This window comes from Strix uralensis, chromosome 4 (assembly GCF_047716275.1).
Source record: "Strix uralensis isolate ZFMK-TIS-50842 chromosome 4, bStrUra1, whole genome shotgun sequence".
NCBI lineage: Eukaryota > Metazoa > Chordata > Aves > Strigiformes > Strigidae > Strix > Strix uralensis.
Window position 1 is genome coordinate 55,994,171 of NC_133975.1, and position 13,533 is coordinate 56,007,703.

Here is a 13,533-nt window from a genome sequence, read left to right on the forward strand (position 1 = left end):
ACTTCCTGAAGGCAGCACAAAATATGGCACACTAAAGCAGTGGCATCGCAGCTGCAGCTGGCCTGGTGGGGGAAGGCTTTCCCCACTGGCAGCACCGGGTTCCTCACTGTGAGGAGCTTTTATTTTTCTCAGGTTGCCCCAATAGCTTGAGACCAGAGTCTACAGCACTTTATAAACCTTCAAGACAAAATAAAAGTCCATCCCTCAGGAGATGGTGTTATAAACCTAATAAGCCAGACAGTGCCATGTATGGGGTGAGGGGCCAGTGGCACTAGTCTTAAACAGGGAGGTGGTGGCTTTCAGGGAAGAACTTGATGGCATTTGGGGTGCTTGAAGCCCCATTGCAGATCAGCCATAGGTGCTGGCTGGACAGAAGTCCCTCCAAACTCACCAAAAAATGAGCCAGGTGTGCAGGGGTCAATAGTAACAAAGCGATGATACTTTACTCATCTTTCTGGACACGGTATCTGCCACATCAGATGTTTTGGCTGGGAGTAATGCAACAACATGAAGCCTAAGGCTGAGGAGATCCCATTCTAAAGAAATTAATCTCCTCTGCTGAGCCTGGATAACTGCTGAGGGCAGATGATGCTTTAGCTCAGGGGCCTTAGAAATAACAGGTCCAGTTCTTTCAGGCTTGGACAATTTTTCTCTCCTTGCCAAGGGTTTGTTGAACAAAACAAGCCACGTACAAGGCACACAGCTCATCCCAGGGAACATTGCAGCTGAGCTGTCCTTGGCTGAGTGCCAGTCGTGTTGAAGAGATATTTAATTTATTTGAAGACAGAAGCCAAACGTGAGATCCAGAATAGCTCTGAGTGCTGTCCATACTCACACATCACTGTCAGCCCACCACTGTCACAGGTACCCTCCCAATTCCAGCACCGGCTGGGTCTGCCATGGACTTTCTTTCAAATCTGGTTTTCCTTCCCCAAAATTGCTGTCTGTCATCCAGATGTCAGCAAGTGACACCAGTTACACACATCAGTGATCACATCAGCTACGGTGATGAGGCAAACTGCTGAATTCTCTGCCTGCACACACATCACACGCGTGCAGGTGGATGCATACACGTATTGCTTGGAGTTTTGCCTGGACACGGATGCTTTTCCCCAGTGAGGAGTGACTTGCATGAGAAACCTGAGGTTCCTATCACTGTCCTAAGTGAGCTGATGGAAACTGAGCACTAAGGACCTGCAAAATCCAAACTGCAGAAAACCATCCCTACCCTCTGCTGCTACTGGTGATTCTGAGTTTGCTCTATGCCATTAAGGAGGTCAGCTTCAAGGTTTTCCAGTTGACCATTTTCCCTGGTAGCCCCATCCCAGTCCTGCCCTGTCAGTCATATTTTCACCACCAGCCATAGAAACTACTTTCTAAAACACTGCTTTTAAGTTTTGTAGACCCAATGTTGCATCTTAACAATGCAAAGATATAAACAACTGTATTTCTCGTATGTCCGAGGTTTATATCAGTCCTCTTGGAAGAGCACTGTGAGATGAAGGGGCTGCTGGGTTGAGACCTGGAGAAAGCCCTGGGCACGGGGAAAAGGAAACAAGACCTTCATCAAGGAAAAGAGTAAACTGTAGCTCTTTTTCCACATCTTTACTATGCTTGTCTTTGATATGGGGTTAATAAGAAGCATTGAAATATAGCCACATTACAGGCCAAAATAAGTCCAAGAAAGGAATTAAGTTGTCCCTTAGGAAATGGCAAATGCCTGGGTGCTTTCTGAAAACTAGAGGCAAAATTATCCTCCATGGCTGGAGTACAGCAGCGGGCAGCCACAGCGGGAAGAGGGGGGACTCCCCCTCTTCCCGCTGTGGCCACCCAGGGAAGGATAGGTAGATTTTGGGAGAAGAGCCTCTCAGAGGTGGAAAATGTTTTCTCAGCATTCAGAAAAAATAGGTGAATTGGGATGGCAGCCTCCATCTTTCACTACTGTACAGCTGATACTTCTCCTACTCCCTGTAAAGTGACCATTTAATTAAGGAGTCAGCTCAACAAAATTAGAATAAACACTGCCGGAGCTTAACACTGACCAGATCCCGTTTACTGCCAATTTTCCTCCAAAATGAATAGCAACCATCATGATCTCTGCCATGGCTGGCTCTTGCCTGGCTCTTCTCCATTTGCTACTTACATCGGCATGACTGACTGCCTTAAAACCAGCAAAAGCTGTCAGTTTTCTCTCTCTCCCCTATGACTCATCCAGCACAACGCTGGTTGATCCTCATTTGTTTCCCAAAATGCCTGTGTGCTGGTGTCCAAATTATCACCAACAGGATTTTAATGAAATACTTTAAGCAAAAAGTCAGTGGCTTTGCCCAAGCTCTGATGATATATATGAACCAAATCCAGCAGTTTTGCCCCCAAGTCCCAATTCAGCAACACACTTATGTCCACACTCAAATTATTTTATATTAAATTCTTTTATAAAACAGGAGAAACAACTGAGTTGAGGCCTCTGGCACGTTCAGCAGTTCCTAGGCTGTTTGCCCAAAGCTTGTTCACAAAACAACACTAACAACTGTAATATAATTCACTTTTTCAGAGGTGGGGGGAAAAACCCAGCCGCACACATTTTCCTTCTTCCATGAGGTGAGAACCAGACCAGTAAGTAGTTTCCTAAAGCCATTTGCAAGATATGATTTAGGATTTATTTTTTTCTAATGTCTGAAAAACCGTAGAATGAAAAACCTCTGGCGGATGCTCCAGCATTTAGAAAAAGCCAACTAAAATGTATTCCCATCACCCAAAGGATGAGTGGCCAGCTTAAGGGAAAGTGCAGAGTGGTGGAGGACAGGCTCCATGGCCACCGAGGACCAGCACAGCATTGCCAGTGCTGGCAGAGTCAGCCCAACTGGTTCTTTCCTGACCACCTTTACAACTGGCTGTACGAGGGGAGCAAGATCTGTAAACAAAACCCATGTTCACAACCTGTCAGGTGTGCAGTCCAGTGCTCCATAAGTCCCATTTAATAGCTAATAAAATTCTAACCGAAGAGCAGTCTCCTGTTGGTTAAGTCAATACTGAGCCGCTGCAATGTGTTTCCATGCAAACTTTGCTGGAGCGGTGACAAGTTGTCACTCAGACATGAGTACAAAGATCCCACAGATCCCTGGGTTTCTTGCCCATATATAATGATAGTGCCTGCCTTTGCTATCCTCATATTCACTTATAGAAATGGCTTGCCCGGAAGTTGGCACTACTCAGCTTACCCAGCAATATCAGCCCATCGCTACCTTATAAAAAGGTAGCTCAGATTGTGCAAAATTTCTTTTCAGAAATTTCTTCCATGTTCATCTTGGCTTCTGAGCATGTAAATTTTGTATATCTCTCTCTCTCTATGCCTCACCATCACAGCTCTAGCACTCAGGTCACCTGGCCAAATAGCAGGACCACACTGCAACAGATGAGCAGAGCTAAATCCATTCACTGTGGCATTTGGCGTAACGCCTGCTGGAAACTCCTCTCAAACTGTTCTCCATCTAACTTGCTGAGTCAAAACAACCATGGCAACCTCCCCCTCCCTGCACCGGTGCTAATGCTAAATGGAGCCAATCCTTGCAAGCAGCAGGTCTGAGCAGTGACTTGCTCTGGGAAGGCCTGGGGACTTTGGGAACTGCCCTGATTCAACCAGATGAAATAACCCTGTTGAGTTTTAAACATCTTAAAACCAGCACAGACACATAAACATCAGAGATCACCAATACATCCACTGACATCCTCTTGCCTCCTCCTAGATAACAAAAAAGGGCAATTTTCCACATAATGGGAGCCTGGCGTGCAGCCAGGGTGACAGCAGCATCCATGAACGAGATACACTTCCTGTATTGTATTACAGGAACTATTATTATATTTCCTAATTCCCAGCTACATGCATCCCCCTGCACCCCTGTGGCTTCCCTCTCTGCCCTGGGAGGGCAGGTGGGTTGAACAGCAGCCACTGGTGCCTCAGCCCTTGTGCTGGGAGATGCACCTGATTTTCCAGTTTTCTCTGACCACCGTTTGCACCCCCATGGCAAAACGTGACCAGTTTTTTCTGCTTGGTGCAGGAAAACACACTCCTGAAGGGTTTCTCTTCCCTTTCCTGTTGCATTTGTTCAGCAAAGAGGCCGAAGGTACTTGTGTTGGTGAGAGCAGGGGGAAGCAGACTGAGGCAGAGGGGAAGACAGCAGGAGATTGTACATTTTCTAAGCCTCAGCAGAAGCATCACTAAGGTGATTACAATGACGTTTCCCATCACTAAATGCAACAGCACATCTGCAAAGTGGGAAGAGTCTTTTGACTATCTACCTTTGAATAAAAGGTGCTGCAAGAGGCCTATGCTTGTGACTGCTCCCTAAAAAACCCAGTCTGAATGCGTAATTTAAATTGCAGGGTCACAGGGTACTGGCTTTCCCAGATGAGAGAATTTTATCAGATAAACAATTGCAATGAGGCCACCAATGATCCCTCCAGGATCTCTGGTGCAAACCCTTCCTTTGAAAAAGGATGAGCGAGTTACAGGTGTGTTAATGCCCACAGCCATAAAGACAGCTCCTGGTTGCTCACAGCCCAGGCTTTCTGGCAGCAGAAATCCAGGCTGTGGCTGTAAAGCTGATACAGCAACTGCTGAAACTGCAAACGGGCTTTGGGCGCAGGCAGAGGAGAGGGTACCAAAACACGTTCTGCCCACTGCCACTGCTGCTGCCAACCCTAAATCTGCCAGCCCCTGCCAATCAGGCGTGTCCTTGTGTGACCTCAATGGGTTTTGCCGTGCAATGTCTTGGCATTGCAGAAGTTGCTTGCAAACTTTGGCATCCCTCCCTGCTGAAAGCCAGCCCTCTGCTTCGTGTTCCTGCCCCACTGCCTGGGGAAGCGCAAGCTGGGGTGCAGTCGTGGCTCGACCCTGCTCATATTGTTGTCTTGCTTTGTTTTTTGGTGGGTTTTTTTTTTTTTTTTGACATATGCAGGCAAGGCAACATTTAACCTACGGTAGATATCGAGGGAAACGTTTGTTTAAGGCTGTAAGTCTAAAGAAGTAATGAGGAGGAAGGGGAAGAGAAGTGCAGACACACATCCCGTTGAAGTCACATTATTTAGATGGTACCTAAAACCCCCTGAAGTAATGTCAAGCTTTCTGTTGTCTTGTATTACGTTCCTGACCCATAGGTGGGCCTAAGATCTGCTTTGGGAATGCAAGAGTATGATGGCACTGAAATACCTCTGAGCAGTATTTACAGATTATGAAAGAGAAAAGACTTCAGTGCCTGCTGCTGCCCAAAGATCGGTGGAAATGTGGGGAGGTGGCCCAATGCTGGGGGGACAGAGATCTTGCCTTCCCCCATGGTGTGGCTGCCTCTTTCCCACTCATCCCTCTTACTCTCTCCCCCATACAAGTCAGGATGTCAAGCAGGCCATACAAATCCCTCCTTACACTCTTTTGTCTTCCTCAAAAGTAGTTTGAGGAGTTTCTTTTCATCCTTGTCTCACTTCAAGGTTAGATAATCAGCGCCCAGTTTGCACTTGAAATATTTAAAGAATTACCCCTACCTGTAGGACAGAGGAGCCAGTAGTCGGTATCTCAGGTGTCCTATTCACTTGTTGGAGATGCCCTGGTGCTCCAGTGAGCCAAGAGGCTGCAGCACAGAAAACCCTTGCTATCGGTGACGCAATTATTATTTTTTGTGCATGTTGGACTGAGCTCCAGAAACCTTCTTCTTTCACATTCATGATCCTTGGGGCAGGGGGAAATGGAGCCTACCAACCTGGGGTCCAACACACAAGGATGGCATGGCAGCTCAAATGGCAGGAGCAGCAGGGAGGTGCAACTGGGAGGTCCCCTCTCTGCATGAGCATGTCCTCACCTCGGTCACCTCAACCGTGAGGTTCATGTAGAAAATGGGTAATGGGAGACAGGCACATCCGGTGAGACCTGCTGGCCCCACGCCTGCCTGCGGGGCTGTGTGCTTGGGAAGCTTGAGCGCATCCCAGAGGGAATCTGGATCCAAACTTGCCTTGGAAAGCCAGGGCGAAGGAACTTGCAATTTAATAAATTTGGCTTTTCTTTTTGAAAAGCTGCTAGAATTTTTTTTCTTTTTTCCATGCACGAGAAGAATACTGTGTGTTGGATCTGGAAGGGAGGACGCAACATTGCAGCCCCCTCCAGCACATACAGTACCCAGCATCTTTTTTAGCTCCTGGGATCTCTGCCTCATTTGGTTCATGGGGTGACTTAACAGGGATGGAAGACTGAACTTGCCCAGGGAACTGTAAATGTCTGTTCTGATCATTCAGGTACTCACCTTTCAGTGGAAGTAATCTGTTCATACACAACATCTGTTGAAGGCATCAATCAGCAATCAACACATCCACACCTCCTTTCTCACCCATGAGTAGGTTTGGTTGAAGGACCTCTGCTAGAAGGCAGGGGCCTTGCTGAGCTTGCACTTCATTACCTGGATCTCCTGGCCACCTCTTTCAGCCCAGTTTTCCTCTTCCCTGACCCCATTAACCAGCCTGCTGGCACATCTAGAGGAAGTTTCCAAAAAGTCACGTCATGGCAGGACGTTGCTTTGAGAAGTGAAGGCAGTGTGAAGCCCTGGCCCCTTGAGCTGCTCCACCAGCAGGTTGCAGAACAGATGTTCCTGCAGAAGGAAGCTCTTTAAAAACAACTCAACTTTGGAGCAATGGGTAGAGGATGGGTGCAATGGGTGTTGGAATTCCAGGAGGGTTTTTCTCTGCTTGATGTTTTGCTTGCTGGAAGAGAGTTGATAGGTTGGTCCTACCTTGACAACATACTCTTTCTGTCTTGTGAGCAAATCCCTTTTGTTTCCTTCTTTCTGATGCCCCATGGGTGAGGACCATCATGTCCTACTCTCTCCAGAGGACAAGGGAATGAATTCAAACTGAGGAAGTAGATGGAGGGCTGTCTCAACCCAGTAGCCAGCTCAAACGGCAAGATTGTTTCTCACTTCACAACGTGAGGGTACATCACACTGGTTCCTGCTCTCCAGTACTGGGCATACTAATGTACTTCAAACTGAAGCAGGCGCCTCCAAGCTTAGCATTGCTCTGATTGCTGTAGCCTCCACAATCTTGAGTAATTATCATTGCCAAGGGGGTCCTCAGAGCTCAGTGCGAGAACTGCCAAAGCCATGGTGCTACACAGCAGTCCTCCTCACCCCCAAACTCTCTCTGATGGGGTCTTGCATTTTTGATCCCTGAGCACTGCCAGGAGAGCAGGGAGGAGTAGGCTGGTTCCCAATACCTGGGCAGGGTAAAGATCTTCGGCATCCTTTCCTCCGTTTTGAGGCTGCGGCACTGAGGCACCGGTTTGTCCTGCTTGTTGCGGCATGTCTCAACTTCACTGTTCATGGAGCAGCTCGTTAAGGGAGGAGTTGTGGTCCCTGCTGGCTGGGACTATGATGCACATCCTTGGTGGTAAGCAGGATTTCACACTGCAGACCCCCTATGTTGAAAACCAAAAATGCAGTCTTCAGTCTCAACACAGACAAGTTAATTTCTTGTATCTAAGGGTGGGGCTATGCCAGCAAGCAACTGCCATCGTGAAACTAGAAAGATGAGGGTGGTGGAGGAGGTTAATACCACCTGGCAGTGCGGGAGATCCAACCTCTGCAAGTGATATCACACTTGAAGACACTGCTCGACATTAAAGCCATCATGAGTGCAAAACCCACTTGCAGTCAATGGGGGGAATAGGACATTTTCTTGTGGCTTGAACCACAGCTCAGCTGTGACTCTTTCCCAGCAGCTCAATAAAAAGGGGAATTGCCAGATACTTCAAAAACTGAAGACAGGAAAAAAGCAACCATGAGCCTCAGTTTTGGGGATTGACCATTAACTTGAGCTGCCAAAGAAGAGCAGAGAAATCCTCAGGGAGGCTCTGGGAAAAGCGTGCAGGGGAAAGGCTAAATTACTGCTGCTCCTGGGTGGAGTTGAGGGATGGATGCCCAGGGTGAAGCCACAAGCATGACTCAAGGCCAGAGGGTTTAGTTCCCCTGCTTCAGGAGCTCCCTGAGCTGTGACAGGGCAAGCTGCAATGTCAGAAAACCTGCCCCGAGGGCAACCCTCTGATGCTACGCACTGCTGAGGGCATCCTTCTGATGCTGCCCCCCCAACACCAGGTCCCTCCACGTCTATGAAGCACCACAGCACAGGTCTGCAGAGCCCTCCCACTGCCAGCATCCTCCCTTGCCCCCAGCATGGCACACTGGAGCTAACTGGCCCCTGAAATGTGCTCTACTGAGCTGCGCTTCAGCTGATTAAATTAATTATTACTCCAGGCTTAATGAAGTCATTTGCCACTTGACTTTATTATAGCCATTATTAAGTATTTACCTTCTCTAGGTGGCAAGAGGTTCACCTGGAAGCCCACAGCGTTAGCCTGTGTGAAGGGAAGGATGTAGCTGGGTGCTGAGAGCATCCCTGTGCCAGTCCCAAAACACAGGCAGGAGCTGCGCTGCTGTGGGCAGTGCTGCACTGTCCTAGGTGCAGTGCTCAGACTCCAGAGGATATTTGGGCTTTTCTGGGTGACTGGGGGCTGGGGTTTCTACAAGGTCCTTTCCCAAAAGCCTTCAGCTGGCTTGATGAATTACAACTCCTCCTCCACTGACAGCTGTTCGGGTGGCTGGGTGGCTGGAATGGCTCTGAAGGAACAAAAATTATTAGTCCGTGGCTCATTAACCTAACATTACTGCTCATCTGGAACACAGGAGTCTGCTCCTCCAGGCCAGGAAGAGCAAACTCCTCATTTTAGGCACCAAAAAGACTTTCCATGGTGTCCTGCTGCAAAAACTGTGGCCACTGAGCAGTAAATCCACTTCCAGGAGAAAATGTTCAAGAGTCTGTCGGGATTCATGATTGCATTATGGAGAAAAGACACCCCCCCACCCCCACCCCACCCCCCCCCCCGCAAAATATTAATGCTGAAAGTGACAGGTTTTTGGGAAAATAAACATTTGTTCTGCCTCCTTCTTGGAAAGAGTGGAAAAAAGAAATGTTTAGGCAAACAATTCTATTATTATTTACATAAACATATTTACATTTGCTCCATAATGTATTAGCTGAAGAATGAATGGGCTGCAGGCCCCAAAAAAGATGAAATACCAGCGGTGAGTGTCAAAAGTCCAGCTAAAAGTCTCCTGGCTCAGCACAGAGCCTGGCTGGGGAGGACGGGATAGGGCCACCCTGCTGCTAACCCCTTGGAGATTGTTCATGTTAGCAGTGGGGGCTTCTCTCCCCCCTGAAGCCGCCTGTGGACAACTCCCATCAGGGCCAGTGGGAGTGGCTCACCTCATTGCAAGCCTCGGTTTGCTGCTCTTGAAAACCAGCTTTGCCACCAGCTCGATTTGGGCCATGTGGAGTATTATGCTCCTGTTACTTTGTTACAGGTTTTAAAGGCAGCACAGTGATTCACATGCAAATGTTCACCACATCCCAGCGATCTGCCAAGGTTTCCATGTGTGACCATGGCCCTGGGAACAGAGGTGATGGGTACAAGTGCCCAAGCAAGAAAAGCTGAGAGGTTTTCTTTTCTTTCTTTCTTTCTTTCTTTCTGTCTTTTTTTAAAATAGAACTTCTGCTTAAACCAAAGGAAAATCTGAATTTGTGGCCAACACACCTGCTTACAGCAGCAAACTGGGACCCCTCTCTGTGCATCACTGGGCTCAGGATATGTGGCTCCTTGTGATGAAATGTGAGCTTTCAGGAGGCCTTGTTTATCTTATGCTTTCCCCTCTGTAAGAACAAAAAGCATTCCTGGTGTTTCGCTGGAGTCTGTTGAAGTATTTAAAGTGTTGAAGTCATCGACCACAATTTCTGACAGTACATTCAAAACAGGTTATAGTCTGCCTCTATGAAGTGTTGCATTGCTGAATTATAACAAATGCTGATGCCTTTGGGGGCAATAAAAATAACTCCAGTACACGACAGAAAATGAATTATAATTCAGAATAATTCTTGGTAGAAAGCATACATTTTTTAATTACAATCATAACTGCTTTTTGATTCTGAGATAAAAAGTGGTTGCCATAGTGACCCAATCCTTAAAGATAATTTTTGCCCAACGCTGTATAAAATACTATGTGATACCTGCCTTCACAGAAAGCAATTTACGAAGATGAGTTTTCCAAGTGTTAGGCCTTGGGTATGAAAAAGCAACATGGGCTATACAGAAAAATAATACCCTTTTGGTTACCGCCTGAAGAGCCTTATACGCACATTTCCCTGCAAGTACACTCATAGACGTCTCAGATTTGGTGCAAGCTACAAATCTTGCTCAGCTTTCAAGCCCATGTAGACTCTGCAGAAGAATTTCAAACCCCTGTGGAGAAATCAGAAGAAACAGAGAGAAGAAAATCAGAGACATGTTTGTTCTGCAGAACAAGCCACCCACTGTTGCCTACCATCTGGGGGGGGGGGGGGGTGTGTGTGTGTGTTAAAAATATTTTTACTTACTTTGAACAGTCTTATTACGTATTTTTCTAATAAACCATCTACCAGCACTTCCCTGGGAAAATTTCGGGAAACGTGTTCTGAAGTCACAACCATTGCTATAGTCAAGCAAAGCCATGTTTTGATGCATGAAGTGAAATGCAATCCTCAGTGAGACTAGTACAAATTATGATTAGTCAATAATATAATCTTTTTTAGCCTTCTTTTGGTAATCCTTGCTGTCTCCCTGCATCCTTCTTGTGGATTTAGAGGGACTGGTCTGCAGGATTGCACCAGGAATGCTCCCTGTCCCAAACTGTGTGGGGAGCCAGATGCCATGCTCCCTGCCATGGATAACCTGCCATATGTCCCTGGCAGAAACAAGGGTGATGCTGCCCTCTTTTTCTTGGGTCCCCCTGGTAGCAAAACCAACTTACCTGTGGGCAGGCTCCCTGGGACAAGCACAGTCATGGTCGTGGGGCTGAAGGACTGGATTAGTTGCTGGACCTCTGCCACCTCATGGAGTCCAGTCACTTGCCTACACACAGCTTGAAATCATTTTGGTTATTAAAGATAGTCAAAGGGAGGGACACAGCACCAACCCAACTGGGGTGGCAAGTGGGTTTTCTCATGTCATTGTAGAGTTTGTCATCAGTGGTAGCCCTGCAGCAAGCTACTTTGATATATGACATCCTATATTACATTTACCCTGCTTAAATTGCTCTATGACACTTTCTCTGATCCCCAGGGTATCCCTGATTTGGGAGAGTACAGAGTTGACAACCCCTGGCCAGTGAACTATGGGTTTCTCACTTTCTGAGGTGTCTTCTCCTGCTGAAAAACCCTGCTGAACCTTAGCCATTGTGTGAAAATCCTGATGCTGTAGCTCCAGGTGATTAATATACCAAGCCAGCTCAATCTGAGTTTAGTTTAGGCTGTTGGCTTTAATTAACCTTTTATTTTTGGAAGTTAATAGATGCAAAATTCTTCCTTCCCGAAATGGCAAGGTGGGGGGTGTTTCAGAGTTGTTACACCTTGCTTCAAAGCTGACCCGCATGGGAGGAGATAAAACAGGTATGTGGCCTTTTCAGCTTCCCTGTGATGTGCAGAGAAGGGGCAGGAGGTTTGTCTCCCTCCTATCAGTGAGTGATGAATATTTTCAATAGCGGCTTTAATTAAAAAGTGTTGGGCCTTGCAATAAACATCTCCTAGTCCCCTGCTGCAATCGTCTAGCAGCAGTGAGGAAGATAAAGCCTGATTGCCTTGAAGTGCCTGACTTACTAAAAGCTACCCCTCCTTTTCTTCAGTGCTTCGTCCTCCCTCACCCCTGATAACAGACTCCTGCTAAAAGCCATCCAGTCCTGCTCCAAAATACAAGCAGAGCTGAGTCCGCTTGACCAACCTCAGCTGTCCCTAGAGCATGCATGGACAGAGTCCCTGCTTTAACACATTTCAAACTCCAGTAAATCCACTCATGCTTCATCTCAGCTTAAATGCTTTTGCTTTTCAAAAATGTTAGGTCCAAAGGGCAGAGGTTTAGATAAGAAAAATCCTAAAGGAGATTTAATACTTGATATAAAAATGCTAAGGTGCTAGAACAATTCCAAATATATATTTAGTATATGAATAATTAAGTACCTCATACCAGTCTCCAGGACTGAATATGAGAAATGAAGGATGCAAATACAACCACTGAAAAGAGCCTTTGCTTCAATTCCAAGACACAGGACTGAGGAAAATGGGAGAGTCATCTCCACCTGCCCTTAAACACGCAATGCTTTGCCAATTAACTAAAAGCAATGGTAGTAATAACAGAAATTTGTAAGAAACAATCATCATGTAGAGCATGGGCTGAAAATATCCTCATGCTGTCCACAGCACTGGATGAATTTCCACCGTCCTCCCCACACCCAAGAGTGCCCATGGGACTAGGGGCTGAGGAGCATCCCCGCAGCTGGCAGGGCTGAGACAGAGTCGCCACTACTCTCAAGAGGCCCAGCTGATCCCTCTGAATGCAGGTCTGGTGGCAGACTGGCGAGAAGGTAAACTGAATTTCAATTTTACTCTTTTCACCGTGTCACCTCTTCATCCACACTCTATTTCATCTCAGAACAGGGCCTTGGGAGGAAGGAAAGGTGCCATCTCTGGGAGCAGAGCAAACCTCCTCCCACCGTGTTGTGAAGCATGGGCAGAGGAATAGCTGAACAGCTGAAAACTTCAAGACTTCAGAGACTCAAAATAAGGATATAAATTGTTAGTTTTTCACCAGTTAGGAAAAAAAATTCCTTTGATTTCATTTTAATTGCTATTTACTACAGTTAAAATTAAAACAGTCTCATAAGAGTTTTCAGGAACAGATTAATAAATATTCAGGAATCAGGATAAGGAAGGGTTTCATTTTTAGGTTCAATAATTTTCTGGGTTTTTTTTAGCTACCAAACTAAAATCTGCATGTTTAGAAAGCACGAGCCCTTCCACAAGCCAAATCCTTACCTCAGGACCAGCACCTCCAGCTCCCATGAAGCTCTTCCTGTTCTAAAAAGCCTGTAAGCTTAAGGGCAATCGCAAGAATATAGCAGTATAAACTGGTGCGTTCAACATTTAGGCTGCAAAACAGAGGAAACTTTCATTAGTGGAGCAAAGACCTTAGGCAACCTGTCGGGGACCACACCTTCACCATGATCATTACCATCACTATGCTCTTCATCACCATGTACTTTTCCCACTGAAAAAGCAAATTGTCTCCAGAGGGAACAAGGAGCCAGCAGCAGCTCCTAGACCCTGGGTGCTGACGTGGGCTGGCAGCAAGCATCGCTGTCAGTCACAGGGAGGTACACGGCACTTTGCCAGCAAGTGCCGACTGCATCTACCCGTCCGTATTTTTGGAAGAAAGCATCATGCTGAAAGTACAGGTCTTTTCTCTAATTGCCTGCAGAGCTAAGTGAGACCTACACATTTCCCAAGCTCTGGTTTCACTGCTTGCGAACATCGCCGTCTGCCAGCTGGTCGTGGAGCTTCACAGCTCAGGGGCTGTCGCTGCTGAAATCCTTCCCCATGTGGGAGCCCTGCACAGGGGCACGTCTTGCATTTCTC